Here is a 16,781-nt window from a genome sequence, read left to right on the forward strand (position 1 = left end):
TGAATCTCACACTACTCATCATAACATGTATGTGCATTGTCATGCTATCTTTATTTGTCAATTGCCCAACTGTAATTTGTTCACCCAACATGCTATTTATCTTATGGGAGAGACACCACTAGTGAACTGTGGACCCCGGTCCATTCTTTTACATCGAATACAATCTACTGCTATACTCGTTCTACTGTTTTCTGCAAACTTCATCATCCACACTATACATCTAATCCTTTGTTACAGCAAGCCGGTGAGATTGACAACCTCACTGTTAAGTTGGGGCAAAGTATCTTGGTTGTGTTGTGTAGGTTCCACGTTGGCGCCGGAATCCCTGGTGTTGCGCCGCACTATACTCCGCCGCCATCAACCTTCAACGTGCTTCTTGACTCCTACTGGTTCGATAACCTTGGTTTCTTACTGAGGGAAAAACTTGCCGCTGTACGCATCATACCTTCCTCTCGGGGTTCCCAACGGACGTGTGCTTTACCGTCACAAGCAGTAGTGGACTTTTTAGGCATAGATGCATGCTGGATAGCGGTCTATGTACTTTGTCGTAATGCCCAATTGAATTTCACACTACTCATCATGATATGTATGTGCATTGTTATGCCCTCTTTATTTGTCAATTGCCCAACTGTAATTTGTTCACCCAACATGCTTTATCTTATTGGAGAGACACCACTAGTGAACTGTGGACCCCGGTCCAATCTTTTACATAGAATACAATCTACTGCAAACATTGTTCTTTACTGTTCTTCGCATACAAACATCATTTTCCACACTATACATCTAATCCTTTGTTACAGCAAGCCGGTGAGATTGACAACCTCACTGTTAAGTTGGGGCAAAGTATTTGGATTGTGTTGTGCAGGTTCCACGTTGGCGCCGGAATCCCTGGTGTTGCGCCGCACTACACTCCGTCACCAACAACCTTCATGTGCTCCTTGACTCCTACTGGTTCGATAAACCTTGGTTTCTTACTGAGGGAAACTTGCTACTGTACCCATCACACCTTCCACTTGGGGTTCCCAACGGGCGTGTGCTTTACGCGTCAACAAGCTAAATTTCTGGCGCCGTTGCCGGGGACGTGAAGGAAAATTACACCACAGAGATTTCTAACTCCCACGTCAACTGCACGCCAGCAAATAAATTTCTGGCGCTGTTGCCGGGGAGATCAAGACACGCTGCAAGGGGAGTCTCTCACTTCCAATCTCTTTACTTTGTTTTTGTCTTGCTTTACTTTACTTTATTTACTGCTTTGTTTGTTCCTTATATCAAAAATACAAAAAATTAGTTACTTGCTTGGCACAACAATGCAAAAATTAAGATAAGGAGAGGTTGTTACAGTAGTAACAACTTCCAAGACTCAAATATAAAACAAAAGTGCATAAGTAAAATCATGGGTTGTCTCCCATAAGCGCTTTTCTTTAACGCCTTTCAGCTAGGCGCAGAAAGTGTGTATCAAGTATTATCAAGAGATGAAGCATCGACATCATAATTTTCACAACTTGTCACAATAGGTATCCTAGATGCTCCCTTATCTATAGTGGTATTAAGAGCTTTATCAATTTTAGGCCCATAATGGTTTTTTTGTTTAGGCACGTTAGAGACATACATGAACTTTTGCTCCTTACCCACATAAGCTTTCTCCTTAAACTTAATAGAAGAAAAAGTTGAACCCAAGGTTCCCATAGCTTCTTCAAGTTCACTAATCCTTTGGGTTTGATTATCATGAATAGCACAAGCTTCTAAGATGGCAATTTTCTCATTAATTCCACCTAGAGATTTGTCAAGTTTATCGTTGCTATTAAGTAATTCTCCCAATTTAGTCTCAATACTTGGAAGATTTTGCTCTATGGTCTCCAACTTTTTCATGACATCTTCAAGAGAGATTTCAATTTTAACTTCATTAATAGGTGGTATTCCAAATAGACTCTCAATAATGCAACTAGCTTCCAAAGCAGGAGTGCCTAGGAAATTACCTCCCGCGAGACAATCAAGAACATATCTATTCCAGCTAGAGATACCAACATAAAAATTCCTAAGTAGGCTAGTGGTGGAGTGTTTCTTAGTGCACCTATTATGGGCATCACTAATTCTATACCAAGCATCTTTTAAACATTCCCCCCTTGTTTCTTAAACGAACGAACTTCAACTTCAGGATTACTCATTTTAGTAACAGTAAATAAAGCAAACTAGATAAAGTAAATGCAAGTAACTAATTTTTTTTGTGTTTTTAATATGGAGAATGCAAACAAGATAGTAAATAAAGTAAAGCTAGCAACTAATTTTTTTGTGTTTTGATATAATGCAGCAAACAAAGAAGTAAATAAAATAAAGCAAGACAAAAAACAAAGTAAAGAGATTGGAAGTGGAGACTCCCCTTGCAGCGTGTCTTGATCTCCCCGGCAACGGCGCTAGAAAAACAATTGCTGGCGTACAGTTGATGTGGGAGTTAGAGATCTCTGTGGTGTAACTTTTCTTCAGATCCCCGGCAACGGCGCCAGAAAAAGCTTTGCTGCTTGTGACGGTAAAGCACACGTCCGTGGGGAACCCCAAGAGGAAGGTATGATGCGTACAACGGCAAGTTTTTCCCTTAGTAAGAAACCAAGGTTATCGAACCAGTAGGAGTCAAGAAGCACGTTGAAGGTTGATGGCGGCGGAGTGTAGTGCGGCGCAACACCAGGGATTCCGGCGCCAACGTGGAACCTGCACAACACAACCAAGATACTTTGCCCCAACTTAACAGTGAGGTTGTCAATCTCACCGGCTTGCTGTAACAAAGGATTAGATGTATAGTGTGGATGATGATGTTTGCAGAAAACAGTAGATCGAGTATTGCAGTAGATTGTATTCGATGTAAAAGAATGGACCGGGGTCCACAGTTCACTAGTGGTGTCTCTCCCATAAGATAAATAGCATGTTGGGTGAACAAATTACAGTTGGGCAATTGACAAATAAAGATAGCATGACAATGCACATACATGTTATGATGAGTAGTGTGAGATTCAATTGGGCATTACGACAAAGTACATAGACCGCTATCCAGCATGCATCTATGCCTAAAAAGTCCACCTTCAGGTTATCATCCGAACCCCTTCCAGTATTAAGTTGCAAACAACAGACAATTGCATTAAGTATGGTGCGTAATGTAATCAACAAATACATCCTTAGACATAGCATTGCTGTTTTATCCCTAGTGGCAACAGCACATCCACAACCTTAGAACTTTCTATCACTGTCCTAGATTTAATGGAGGCATGAACCCACTATCGAGCATAAATACTCCCTCTTGGAGTTACAAGTAACGACTTAGCCAAAGCCTCTACTAATAACGGAGAGCATGCAAGATCATAAACAACACATAGATGATAGATTGATAATCAACATAACATAGCATTCATTATTCATCGGATCCCAACAAACGCAACATGTAGCATTACAAATAGATGATCTTGATCATGTTAGGCAGCTCACAAGATCCAACAATGACAGCACAATGAGGAGAAGATGACCATCTAGCTACTGCTATGGACCCATAGTCTAGGGGTGAACTACTCACACATCACTCCGGAGGCGACCATGGCGGTGAAGAGTCCTCCGGGAGATGATTCCCCTCTCCGGCAGGGTGCCGGAGGCGATCTCCTGAATCCCCCGAGATGGAATTGGCGCCGGCGGCGTCTCTGGAAGGTTTTCCGTATCGTGGCTCTTGGTACTGGGGTATTCGCGACGAAGACTTTAAGTAGGCGGAAGGGCGGAGTCGGAGGGCTGACGGGGGCCCCACACGCTAGGGCCGCGCGGCCCCCCCCTTGGGTCGCGCCGCCCTAGTGTGGCGGCGCCTCGTTGATGTCTACGCCCCCTCCTTTTCCTGTAGACAGTGTTGGGCCTCCAAGAGCAGAGGTTTGTAGAACAGCAGCAAGTTTTCCCTTAAGTGGATCACCCAAGGTTTATCGAACTCAGGGAGGAAGAGGTCAAAGATATCCCTCTCATGCAACCCTGCAACCACAAAGCAAGAAGTCTCTTGTGTCCCCAACACACCTAATAGGTGCACTAGTTCGGCGAAGAGATAGTGAAATACAGGTGGTATAAATAAGTAGTAGCAACGGCACCAGAAAAGTGCTTTGCCCAGGACAGTAAACAAGCAGTAGTAACGCAGCAGTAGTAATGCAGTAAAACAGTAAACAAGTAGCGATAGCAGTATTTAGGAACATGGCCTAGGGATCATACTTTCACTAGTGGACACTCTCAACATTGATCACATAACAGAATAGATAAATGCATACTCTACACTCTTGTTGGATGATGAACACCATTGCGTAGGATTACACGAACCCTCAATGCCGGAGTTAACAAGCTCCACAATTCAATGTTCATATTTAAATAACCTTAGAGTGCAAGAAAGATCAACACAACCAAACCAAGTACTAACATAGCATGCACACCGTAACCTTCACACTATGAAAGGAGGAATAGATCGCATCAATACCATCATAGTAATAGTTAACTTCATAATCTACAAGAGATCACAATCATAGCATAAACCAAGTACTTCATGATGCACACACTGCTAACATTACATCATGGAGGAGGAATAGACTACTTTAATAACATCACTAGAGTAGCACATAGATGAATTGTGATACAAAACTCATATGAATCTCAATCATGTAAGGCAGCTCATGAGATCATTGTATTGAAGTACATAGGAGAGAGATTAACCACATAGCTACCGGTACAGCCCCGAGCCTCGATGGAGAACTACTCCCTCCTCATGGGAGACAGCAGCGGTGATGAAGATGGCGATGGAGATGGCAGCGGTGTCGATGGAGGAGCCTTCCGGGGGCACTTCCCCGTCCCGGCGGCGTGCCGGAATAGAGACTCCTGTCCCCCAGATCTTGGCTTCGCGATGGCGGCGGCTCTGGATGGTTTCTCGTACCGTGGCTTTTTTTCGTCTCGAGGTTTTAGGTCCAGGGGCTTTATATAGGCGAAGAGGCGGCGTCAGGAGGTCGAATGGGGCGCCAACACTATAGGGGGGTGCGGGCCCCCCCTGGCCGCGCCGGCCTAGGGTTTGGTGGGCCTGTGCCCCCTCTCTGGCGGTTCTCGGGTGTTCTGGATGCTTCCGGGCAAAATAGGAACCTGGGCGTTGATTTCGTCCGATTCCGAGAATATTTATTTACTAGGATTTCTGAAACCAAAAACAGCAGAAAACAACAACTGGCACTTCGGCATCTTGTTAATAGGTTAGTTCCAGAAAATGCACGAATATGACATAAAGTGTGCATAAAACATGTAGATATCATCAATAATGTGGCATGGAACATAAGAAATTATCGATACGTCGGAGACGTATCAGCATCCCCAAGCTTAGTTTCTCGTCGTCCAGCAGTGTAAACGATAACAAAGATAATTTCTGAAGTGACATGCCATCATAAACTTGATCATACTATTGTAAGCATATGTAATGAATGCAGTGATCAAAACAATGTATATGACATGAGTAAACAAGTGAATCATATAGCAAAGACTTTTCATGAATAGTACTTCAAGACAAGCATCAATAAGTCTTGCATAAGAGTTAACTCATAAAGCAATAAATCAAAGTAAAGGTATTGAAGCAACACAAAGGAAGATTAAGTTTCAGCGGTTGCTTTCAACTTATAACATGTATATCTCATGGATAATGTCAACATAGAGTAATATAATAAGTGCAATATGCAAGTATGTAGGAATCAATGCACAGTTCACACAAGTGTTTTCTTCTTGGGATGGAGAGAAATAGGTGAACTGACTCAACATAAAAGTAAAAGAATGGTCCTTCAAAGAGGAAAGCATCGATTGCTATATTTGTGCTAGAGCTTTGATTTTGAAAACAAGAAACAATTTTGTCAACGGTAGTAATAAAGCATATGTATCATGTAAATTATATCTTACAAGTTGCAAGCCTCATGCATAGTATACTAATAGTGCGCGCACCTTGTCCTAATTAGCTTGGACTACCGGGATTATCGCAATGCACATGTTTTAACCAAGTGTCACAAAGGGGTACCTCTATGCCGCCTGTAAAAAGGTCTAAGGAGAAAGCTCGCATCGGATTTCTCGCTATTGATTATTCTCAACTTAGACATCCATACCGGGACAACATAGACAACATATAATGGACTCCTCTTTTATGCATAAGCATGTAACAACAATTAATTTTCTCATATGAGATTGAGGATATTGTCCAAAACTGAAACTTCCACCATGGATCATGGCTTTAGTTAGCGGCCCAATGTTCTTCTCTAACAATATGCATGCTCTAACCATAAGGTGGTACATCTCCCTTACTTCAGACAAGACGAACATGCATAGCAACTCACATGATATTCAACAAAGAGTAGTTGATGGCGTCCCCAGTGAACATGGTTATCGCACAACGAGCAACTTAATAAGAGATAAAGTGCATAAGTACATATTCAATACCACAATAGTTTTTAAGCTATTTGTCCCATGAGCTATATATTGTAAAGGTAGAGGATAGAAATTTAAAGGTAACACTCAAGCAATTTACTTTGGAATGGCGGAGAAATACCATGTACTAGGTAGGTATGGTGGACACAAATGGCATAGTGGTTGGCTCAAGTATTTTGGATGCATGAGAAGTATTCCCTCTCGATACAAGGTTTAGGCTAGCAAGGCTATTTGAAACAAACACAAGGATAAAGCGGTGCAGCAAAACTCACATAAAATACATATTGAAAACATTATAAGACTCTACACCGTCTTCCTTGTTGTTCAAACTCAATACTAGAAATTATCTAGACCTTAGAGAGACCAAATATGCAAACCAAATTTTAGCATGCTCTATGTATTTCTTCATTAATGGGTGCAAAGTATATGATGCAAGAGCTTAAACATGAGCACAAAAATTGCCAAGTATCACATTATCCAAGACATTTTTAGAATTACTACATGTATCATTTTCCAATTCCAACCATATAACAATTTAATGAAGAAGAAACTTCGCCATGAATACTAAAAGCTAAGAACACATGTGTTCATACGAACCAGCGGAGCGTGTCTCTCTCCCACACAAGCATTTATTCAAACAAAAACAAAAACAAAAGCACACAGATGCTCCAAGAAAAGCACATAAGATGTGATGGAATAAAAATATAGTTTCAGGGGAGGAACCTGATAATGTTGTCGATGAAGAAGGGGATGCCTTGGGCATCCCCAAGCTTTGATGCTTGAGTCTTCTTGAAATATGCAGGGATAAACCACCGGGGCATCCCCAAGCTTAGACTTTTCACTCTTCTTGATCGTAGTATATCATCCTCCTCTCTTGACCCTTGAAAACTTCCTTCACACCAAACTCGAAACAAACTCATTAGAGGGTTAGTGCATAATCAAAAACTCACGTGTTCAGAGGTGACACAATCATTCTTAACACTTCTGGACATTGCTCAAAGCTACTGGAAGTTAATGGAACAAAGAAATCCATCCCACATAGCAAAAGAAGCAATACGAAATAAAAGGCAGAATCTGTCAAAACAGAACAGTCCGTAAAGACCAATTTTATTGGGGCACCAGACTTGCTCAAATGAAAATTCTCAAATTGAATGAAAGTTGCGTACATATCTGAGGATCACTCACGTAAATTGGCATAATTTTCTGAGTTATCTACAGAGAATTTTGCCCAGATTCGTGACAGCAAAGAAATCTGTTTCTGCGCAGTAATCCAAATCTAGTATGAACTTTACTATCAACGACTTTACTTGGCACAACAAAACACAAAACTAAGATAAGGAGAGGTTGCTACAGTAGTAAACAACTTCCAAGACACAAATGTAAAACAAAGTACTGTAGCAAAATAACACATGGGTTATCTCCCAAGAAGTTCTTTCTTTATAGCCATTAAGATGGGCTCAGCAGTTTTGATGATGCACTCGCAAGAAATAGTATTTGAAACAAAAGAGAGCATCAAGAGGCAAATTCAAAACAAATTTAAGCCTAACATGCTTCCTATGAAAAGGAATCTTGTAAATAAACAAGTTATGTAGGCATAATGCAACAGGCATAGGAAAACTAGACAAGCTCAACTTCAAAATTTTAAGCATATAGAGAGGTGTTTTAGTAACATGAAAATTTCTACCACCATATTTTCCTCTCTCATAATAATGTCCAGTAGTATCATGAGCAAACTCAACAATATAACTATCACATAAAGCATTCTTATCATGAGTCTCATGCATAAAATTATTACTACCCACACAAGCATAATCAATTTTATTAGTTGTAGTGGGAGCAAATTCAAAAAAGTAGCTATCATTATATATAGGAGGCATATTGTAATCATAATCAAATTTATCCTCCATAACAGGTGGTACTAAAAGACTACTATCATTATAATCATCATAAATAGGAGGCAAAGCATCATCAAAGTAAATTTCCTCCTCAATGCTTGGTGGACTAAAAAGATCATGCTCATCAAAGCCAGCTTCCCCAAGCTTAGAATTTTCCATATCATTAGCAACAATGCTGTTCAAAGTGTTCATACTAATATGTTCCATGGGTTTTTTAATTTGCGGATCAAACCATCCATGTCTTAAATCAGGAAATAGAATAAGAAGCTCATTGTTGTCCATTATGCCTTACTAGTGTAAACAAGAAACAAAAGGATGCAATTGCAGGATCTAAAGGAAATAGCTTCGAATACTTACAACGGCGCCGGAAAATAGCTTAGTAGCCGAGATCCGGAGTGTGAGTACCTTTTACCTTTCCTCCCCGGCAACGGCGCCAGAAAATAGCTTGATGTCTACGCCCCCCTCCTTTTCCTGTAGACAGTGTTGGGCCTCCAAGAGCAGAGGTTTGTAGAACAGCAGCAAGTTTTCCCTTAAGTGGATCACCCAAGGTTTATCGAACTCAGGGAGGAAGAAGTCAAAGATATCCCTCTCATGCAACCCTGCAACCACAAAGCAAGAAGTCTCTTGTGTCCCCAACACACCTAATAGGTGCACTAGTTCGGCGAAGAGATAGTGAAATACAGGTGGTATAAATAAGTAGTAGCAACGGCACCAGAAAAGTGTTTTGCCCAGGACAGTAAACAAGCAGTAGTAACGCAGCAGTAGTAACACAGTAAAACAGTAAACAAGCAGCGATAGCAGTATTTAGGAACAAGGCCTAGGGATCATACTTTCACTAGTGGACACTCTCAACATTGATCACATAACAGAATAGATAAATGCATACTCTACACTCTTGTTGGATGATGAACACCATTGCGTAGGATTACACGAACCCTCAATGCCGGAGTTAACAAGCTCCACAATTCAATGTTCATATTTAAATAACCTTAGAGTGCAAGAAAGATCAACATAACCAAACCAAGTACTAACATAGCATGCACACCGTAACCTTCACACTATGAAAGGAGGAATAGATCGCATCAATACCATCATAGTAATAGTTAACTTCATAATCTACAAGAGATCACAATCATAGCATAAACCAAGTACTTCATGATGCACACACTGCCAACATTACATCATGGAGGAGGAATAGACTACTTTAATAACATCACTAGAGTAGCACATAGATGAATTGTGATACAAAACTCATATGAATCTCAATCATGTAAGGCAGCTCATGAGATCATTGTATTGAAGTACATAGGAGAGAGATTAACCACATAGCTACCGGTACAGCCCCGAGCCTCGATGGAGAACTACTCCCTCCTCATGGGAGACAGCAGCGGTGATGAAGATGGCGATGGAGATGGCAGCGGTGTCGATGGAGGAGCCTTCCGGGGGCACTTCCCCGTCCCGGCGGCGTGCCGGAACAGAGACTCCTGTCCCCCAGATCTTGGCTTCGCGATGGCGGCGGCTCTGGATGGTTTCTCGTACCGTGGCTTTTTTCGTCTCGAGGTTTTAGGTCCAGGGGCTTTCTATAGGCGAAGAGGCGGCGTCAGGAGGTCGAAGGGGCGCCGACACTATAGGGGGGCGCGGGCCCCCCCTGGCCGCGCCGGCCTAGGGTTTGGTGGGCCTGTGCCCCCTCTCTGGCGGTTCTCGGTTGTTCTGGATGCTTCCGGGCAAAATAGGAACCTGGGCGTTGATTTCGTCCGATTTCGAGAATATTTCTTTACTAGGATTTCTGAAACCAAAAACAGCAGAAAACAGCAACTGGCACTTCGGCATCTTGTTAATAGGTTAGTTCCAGAAAATGCACGAATATGACATAAAGTGTGCATAAAACATGTAGATATCATCAATAATGTGGCATGGAACATAAGAAATTATCGATACGTCAGAGACGTATCACTCGTCGCCCCACTTCGTTTCCCTTTCGGTGTTCTGGAAGCTTCGTGGAAAAATAAGCCCCTGGGCGTTGATTTCGTCCAATTCCGAGAATATTTCCTTACTAGGATTTCTGAAACCAAAAACAGCAACTGGCTCTTCGGCATCTTGTTAATAGGTTAGTGCCGGAAAATGCATAAATATGACATAAAGTATGTATAAAACATGTGAGTATCATCAATAAAGTAGAATGGAACATAAGAAATTATAGATACGTTTGAGACGTATCATCCACCTTCAGGTTAGCATCCGCACCCCTTCCAGTATTAAGTTGCAAACAACAGACCATTGCATTAAGTATGGTGTGTAATGTAATCAACACAAATATCCTTAGACAAAGCATTGATGTTTTATCCCTAGTGGCAACAGCACATCCACAACCTTAGAACTTTAAGTCATTGTCCCAGATTAAATGGAGGCATGAACCCACTATCGAGCATAAATACTCCCTCTTGGAGTTACAAGTATCAACTTGGCCAGAGCCTCTACTAGCAACGGAGAGCATGCAAGATCTTAAACAACACATATATGATAGATTGATAATCAACATAACATAGTATTCCATATTCATCGGATCCCAACAAACACAACATGTAGCATTACAAATAGATGATCTTGATCATGTTAGGCAGCTCACAAGATCGAACAATGATAGCACATGAGGAGAAGACAACCATCTAGCTACTGCTATGGACCCATAATCCAGGGGTGAACTACTCACACATCAATCCGGAGGCGATCATGGTGATGAAGAGTCCTCCGGGAGATGATTCCCCTCTCCGGCAGGGTGCCGGAGGCGATCTCCTGAATCCCCCGAGATGGGATTGGCGGCGGCGGCGTCTCTGGAAGGTTTTCCGTATCGTGGCTCTCGGTACTGGGGTATTCGCGATGAAGGCTTCAAGTAGGCGGAAGGGTGGCTTTAGAGGCGCGCGCGAGGGCCCCACACAATAGGGCGGCGCGGGCCCCACCCTGGCCGCGCGGCCCTGGCGTGGCGGTGCCTCGTCGCCCCACTTCGTAATCCTTTCGGTCTTCTGGAAGCTTCGTGGAAAAATAAGACCCTAGACGTTGATTTCGTCCAATTCCGAGAATATTTCCTTTGTAGGATTTCTGAAACCAAAAACAGCAGAAAACAGCAACTGGCTCTTCGGCATCTTGTCAATAGGTTAGTGCCGGAAAATGCATAAATATGACATAAAGTGTGTATAAAACATGTGAGTATCATCATAAAAGTAGCATGGAACATAAGAAATTATAGATACGTTTGAGACGTATCAATAGGCAGCTCACAAGATCTAACATGATAGCACATGAGGAGAAGACAACCATCTAGCTACTGCTATGGACCCATAGTCCAGGGGTGAACTACTCACACATCAATCCGGAGGCGATCATGGCGATGAAGAGTCCTCCGGGAGATGATTCCCCTCTCCGGCAGGGTGCCGGCGGCGATCTCCTGAATCCCCCGAGATGGGATTGGCGGCGGCGGCTTCTCTGGAAGGTTTTCCGTATCGTGGCTCTTGGTCTTCTGGAAGCTTCATGAAAAATAAGACCCTGGGCGTTGATTCCGTCCAATTCCGAGAATATTTCTTTGTAGGATTTCTGAAACCAAAAACAGCAGAAAACAGCAACTGGCTCTTCGGCATCTTGTCAATAGGTTAGTGCCGGAAAATGCGTAATAATGACATAAAGTGCGTATAAAACATGTGAGTATCATCATAAAAGTAGCATGGAACATAAGAAATTATAGATACATTTGAGACATATCAAGCATCCCCAAGCTTAGTTCCTACTCGCCCTCGAGTAGGTAAACGATAACAAGGATAATTTCTTAAGTGACGTGCTATCATAATCTTGATCAATACTATTGTAAGCATATGAGATGAATGCAGTGATTCGAAGCAATGGTAAAGATAATGATTAAACAACTGAATCATATAGCAAAGACTTTTCATGAACAATACTTTCAAGACAAGCATCAATAAGACTTGCATAAGAGTTAACTCATAAAGCAATAGATTCTTAATAGAAAGTTTTGAAGCAACACAAAGGAAGATATAAGTTTCAGCAGTTGCTTTCAACTTCAACATGTATATCTCATGGATAATTGTCAACACAAAGTAATATGATGAATGCAAATAAGCAAGTATGTAAGAATCAATGCACAGTTGACACAAGTGTTTGCTTCTAAGATAGAAGGAAGTAGGTAAACTGACTCAACATAAAGTAGAAGAAAGGCCCTTCGCAGAGGGAAGCATGGATTACTATATTTGTGCTAGAGCTTTTATTTTGAAAACATAGAAACAATTTTGTCAATGGTAGTAATAATTCATATGTGTTATGCATAAGATATCTTATAAGTTGCAAGCCGCATGCATAGATTACCAATAGTGCCCGCACCTTGTCCTAATTAGCTTGGATTTACATGGATTATCATTGCATAACATATGTTTCAACCAAGTGTCACAAAGGGGTACCTCTATGCCGCCTGTACAAAGGTCTAAGGAGAAAGCTCGCATTGGATTTCTCGCTTTTGGTTATTCTCAACTTAGACATCCATACCGGGACAACATAGACAACAGATAATGGACTCCTCTTTAATGCATAAGCATTCAACAACAAATAATATTCTCATAAGAGATTGAGGATTGTTGTCCAAACTGAAACTTCCACCATGGATCATGGCTTTAGTTAGCGGCCCAATGTTCTTCTCTAACAATATGCATACTCAAACCATTTGATCATGATAAATCACCCTTACTTCAGACAAGACGAACATGCATAGAAACTCACATGACATTCAACAAAGGTGAAATAGTTGATGGCGTCCCCAGGAACATGGTTACCGCTCAACAAGCAACTTATAAGAAATAAGATACATAAGTACATATTCAATACCACAATAGTTTTTAAGCTATTTTTCCCATGAGCTATATATTGCAAAGACAAAGAATGGAATTTTAAAGGTAGCACTCAAGCAATTTACTTTGCAATGGCAGAGAAATACCATGTAGTAGGTAGGTATGGTGGACACAAATGGCATAGTTTTTGGCTCAAGGATTTTGGATGCAAGAGAAGTAATCCCTCTCAATACAAGGCTTTGGCTAGCAAGTTTGTTTGAAGCAAACACAAGTATGAACCGGTACAGCAAAACTTACATAAAAACATATTGCAACCATTATAAGACTCTACACTGTCTTCCTTGTTGTTCAAACCCTCACCAGAAAATATCTAGACTTTAGAGAGACCAATCATGCAAACCAAATTTCAACAAGCTCTACGGTATTTCTTCATTAATAGGTGCAAAGTACATGATGCTAGAGCTTAAACATGATCTATTTGAGCATAACAATTGCCAAGTATCAAATTATTCAAGACATTATACCAATTACCACATGCAGCATTTTCTGTTTCCAACCAAATAACAATGAACGAAGCAGTTTCTACCTTCGCCATGAACATTAAGAGTAAAGTGAAGAACATATGTGTTCATCTGCAACAGCGGACCGTGTCTCTCTCCCACACAAAGAATGCTAGGATCCGATTTTATTCAAACACAAACAAAAATAAAAACATACATATGCTCCAAGTAAAGCACATAAGATGTGATGGAATAAAAATATAGTTTCACTAGAGGTGACCTGATAAGTTGTCGATGAAGAAGGGGATGCCTTGGGCATCCCCAAGCTTAGATGCTTGAGTCTTCTTGAAATATGCAGGGATGAACCACGGGTGCATCCCCAAGCTTAGAGTTTTCACTCTCCTTGATCATATTGTATCATCCTCCTCTCTTGATCTTTGAAAACATCCTCCACACCAAACTCAAAACAAACTCATTAGAGGGTTAGTGCATAATCAAAAATTCACATATTCAGAGGTGACATAATCATTCTTAACACTTCTGGACATTGCACAAAGCTACTGAAAGTTAATGGAACAAAGAAATCCATCAAACATAGCAAAACAGGCAATGCGAAATAAAAGGCAGAATCTGTCAAAACAGAACAGTACGTAAAGACGAATTTTTCTGGGGCACTTAACTTGCTCAGATGAAAATGCTCAAACTGAATGAAAGTTGCGTACATATCTGAGGATCACACACGTAAATTGGCAGATTTTTCTGAGTTACCTACAGACAGGGCTGCTCAATTTCGTGACAGTACGAAATCTGTTTCTGCACAGTAATCCAAATCTAGTGTCAACCCTACTATCAAAGACTTTACTTGGCACAACAATGCGATAAAATAAAGATAAGGAGAGGTTGCTACAGTAGTAACAACTTCCAAGACTCAAATATAAAACAAAAGTGCAGAAGTAAAATAATGGGTTGTCTCCCATAAGCGCTTTTCTTTAACGCCTTTCAGCTAGGCGCAGAAAGTGTGAAACAAGTATTATCAAGAGATGAAGCATCAACATCATAATTTTCACAACTTGTCATAATAGGTATCTTAGATGTTCCATTATCTATAGTGGTACTAAGGGCTTTGTCAATTTTAGGCCTATAATAGTTTTTTGGCTTAGGCACCTTAGAGACATACATGAACTTTTGCTCCTTACCCACATAAGCTTTCTCCTTAAACTTAAGAGAAGAAAAAGTTGAACCCAAGGTTCCCATAGCTTCTTCAAGTTCACTAATCCTATGGGTTTGATTATCATGAGTAGCACAAGTTTCTAAGACGGCAATTCTCTCATTAATTCCACCTAGAGATTTATCAAGTTTATCAGTGCTATTAAGTAATATTCCCAATTTAGTATTAATACTTGGAAGATTTTGCTCTGTGGTCTCCAACTTTTTCATGACATCTTCAAGAGAGATTTCAATTTTAACTTCATTAACAGGTGGTATTCCAACTAGACTCTCAATAATACAACTAGCTTCTAAAGCAGGAGTGCCTAGGAAATTACCTCCCGCGAGAGTATCAAGAACATACCTATTCCAGCTAGAGATACCAACATAAAAGTTCCTAAGTAGGATAATAGTGGAGTGTTTCTTAGTGCACCTGTGATGAGCATCACTAATTATATACCAAGCATCTTTTAAACATTCTCCCCCTTGTTGCTTAAACGAACGAACTTCAACTTCAGGATTACTCATTTTAGCAATAGTAAATAAAGCAAACTAGATAAAGTAAATGCAAGTAACTAAATTTTTTTGTGTTTTTAATATAGAGAACGCAAACAAGACAGTAAATAAAGTAAATGCGAGTAACTAATTTTTTTGTGTTCTGATATAAGAAAGCAAACAAAGCAGTAAGTAAAATAAAGTAAAGCAAGACAAAAACAAAGTAAAGAGATTGGATGTGGGAGACTCCCCTTGCAAATAAGTGTCTTGATCTCCCCCAAGAACGATGCGCGCTTTAAAAGAGCTTGTTGACGCGTAAAGCACACGCCCGTTGGGAACCCCAAGAGGAAGGTGTGATGCGTACAGCAGCAAGTTTTCCCTCAGTAAGAAACCAAGGTTATCGAACCAGTAGGAGTCAAGGAGCACTTGAAGGTTGTTGGTGACGGAGTGTAGTGCGGCGTAACACCAGGGATTCCGGCGCCAACGTGGAACTTGCACAACACAATCCAAATACTTTGCCCCAACTTAACAGTGAGGTTGTCAATCTAACCGGCTTGCTGTAAACAAAGGATTAAATGTATGGTGTGGAAAATGATGTTTGTATGCGAAGAACAGTAAAGAACAATGTTTGCAGTAGATTGTATTCGATGTAAAAGAATGGACCGGGGTCCACAGTTCACTAGTGGTGTCTCTCCAATAAGAAATAGCATGTTGGGTGAAAAAATTACAGTTGGGCAATTGACAAATAAAGAGGGCATAACAATGCACATACATATCATGATGAGTAGAGTGAGATTTAATCGGGCATTACGACAAAGTACATAGACCGCTATCCAGCATGCATCTATGCCTAAAAAGTCCACCTTCGGGTTAGCATCCGCACCCTTCCAAACATTAAGTTGCAAACAACAGACAATTGCATTAAGTGTGGTGCGTAATGTAATCAACACAAATATCCTTAGACAAAGCATTGATGTTTTATACCTAGTGGCAACAGCACATCCACAACCTTAGAACTTTCTGTCACTGTCCCAGATTCAATGGAGGCATGAACCTACTATCGAGCATAAATACTCCCTCTTGGAGTTACAAGTATCAACTTGGCCAGAGCCTCTACTAGCAACGGAGAGCATGCAAGATCATAAACAACACATATGATAGATTGATAATCAGCCTGACATAGTATTCCATATTCATCGGATCCCAACAAACACAACATAGCATTACAGATAGATGATCTTGATCATGATAGGCAGCTCACAAGATCTAACATGATAGCACATGAGGAGAAGACAACCATCTAGCTACTGCTATGGACCCATAGTCCAGGGGTGAACTACTCACACATCAATCCGGAGGCGATCATGGCGATGAAGAGTCCTCCAGGAGATGAT

This window comes from Lolium perenne, chromosome 7, assembly GCF_019359855.2.
Source record: "Lolium perenne isolate Kyuss_39 chromosome 7, Kyuss_2.0, whole genome shotgun sequence".
Taxonomy (NCBI): Eukaryota; Viridiplantae; Streptophyta; class Magnoliopsida; order Poales; family Poaceae; genus Lolium; species Lolium perenne.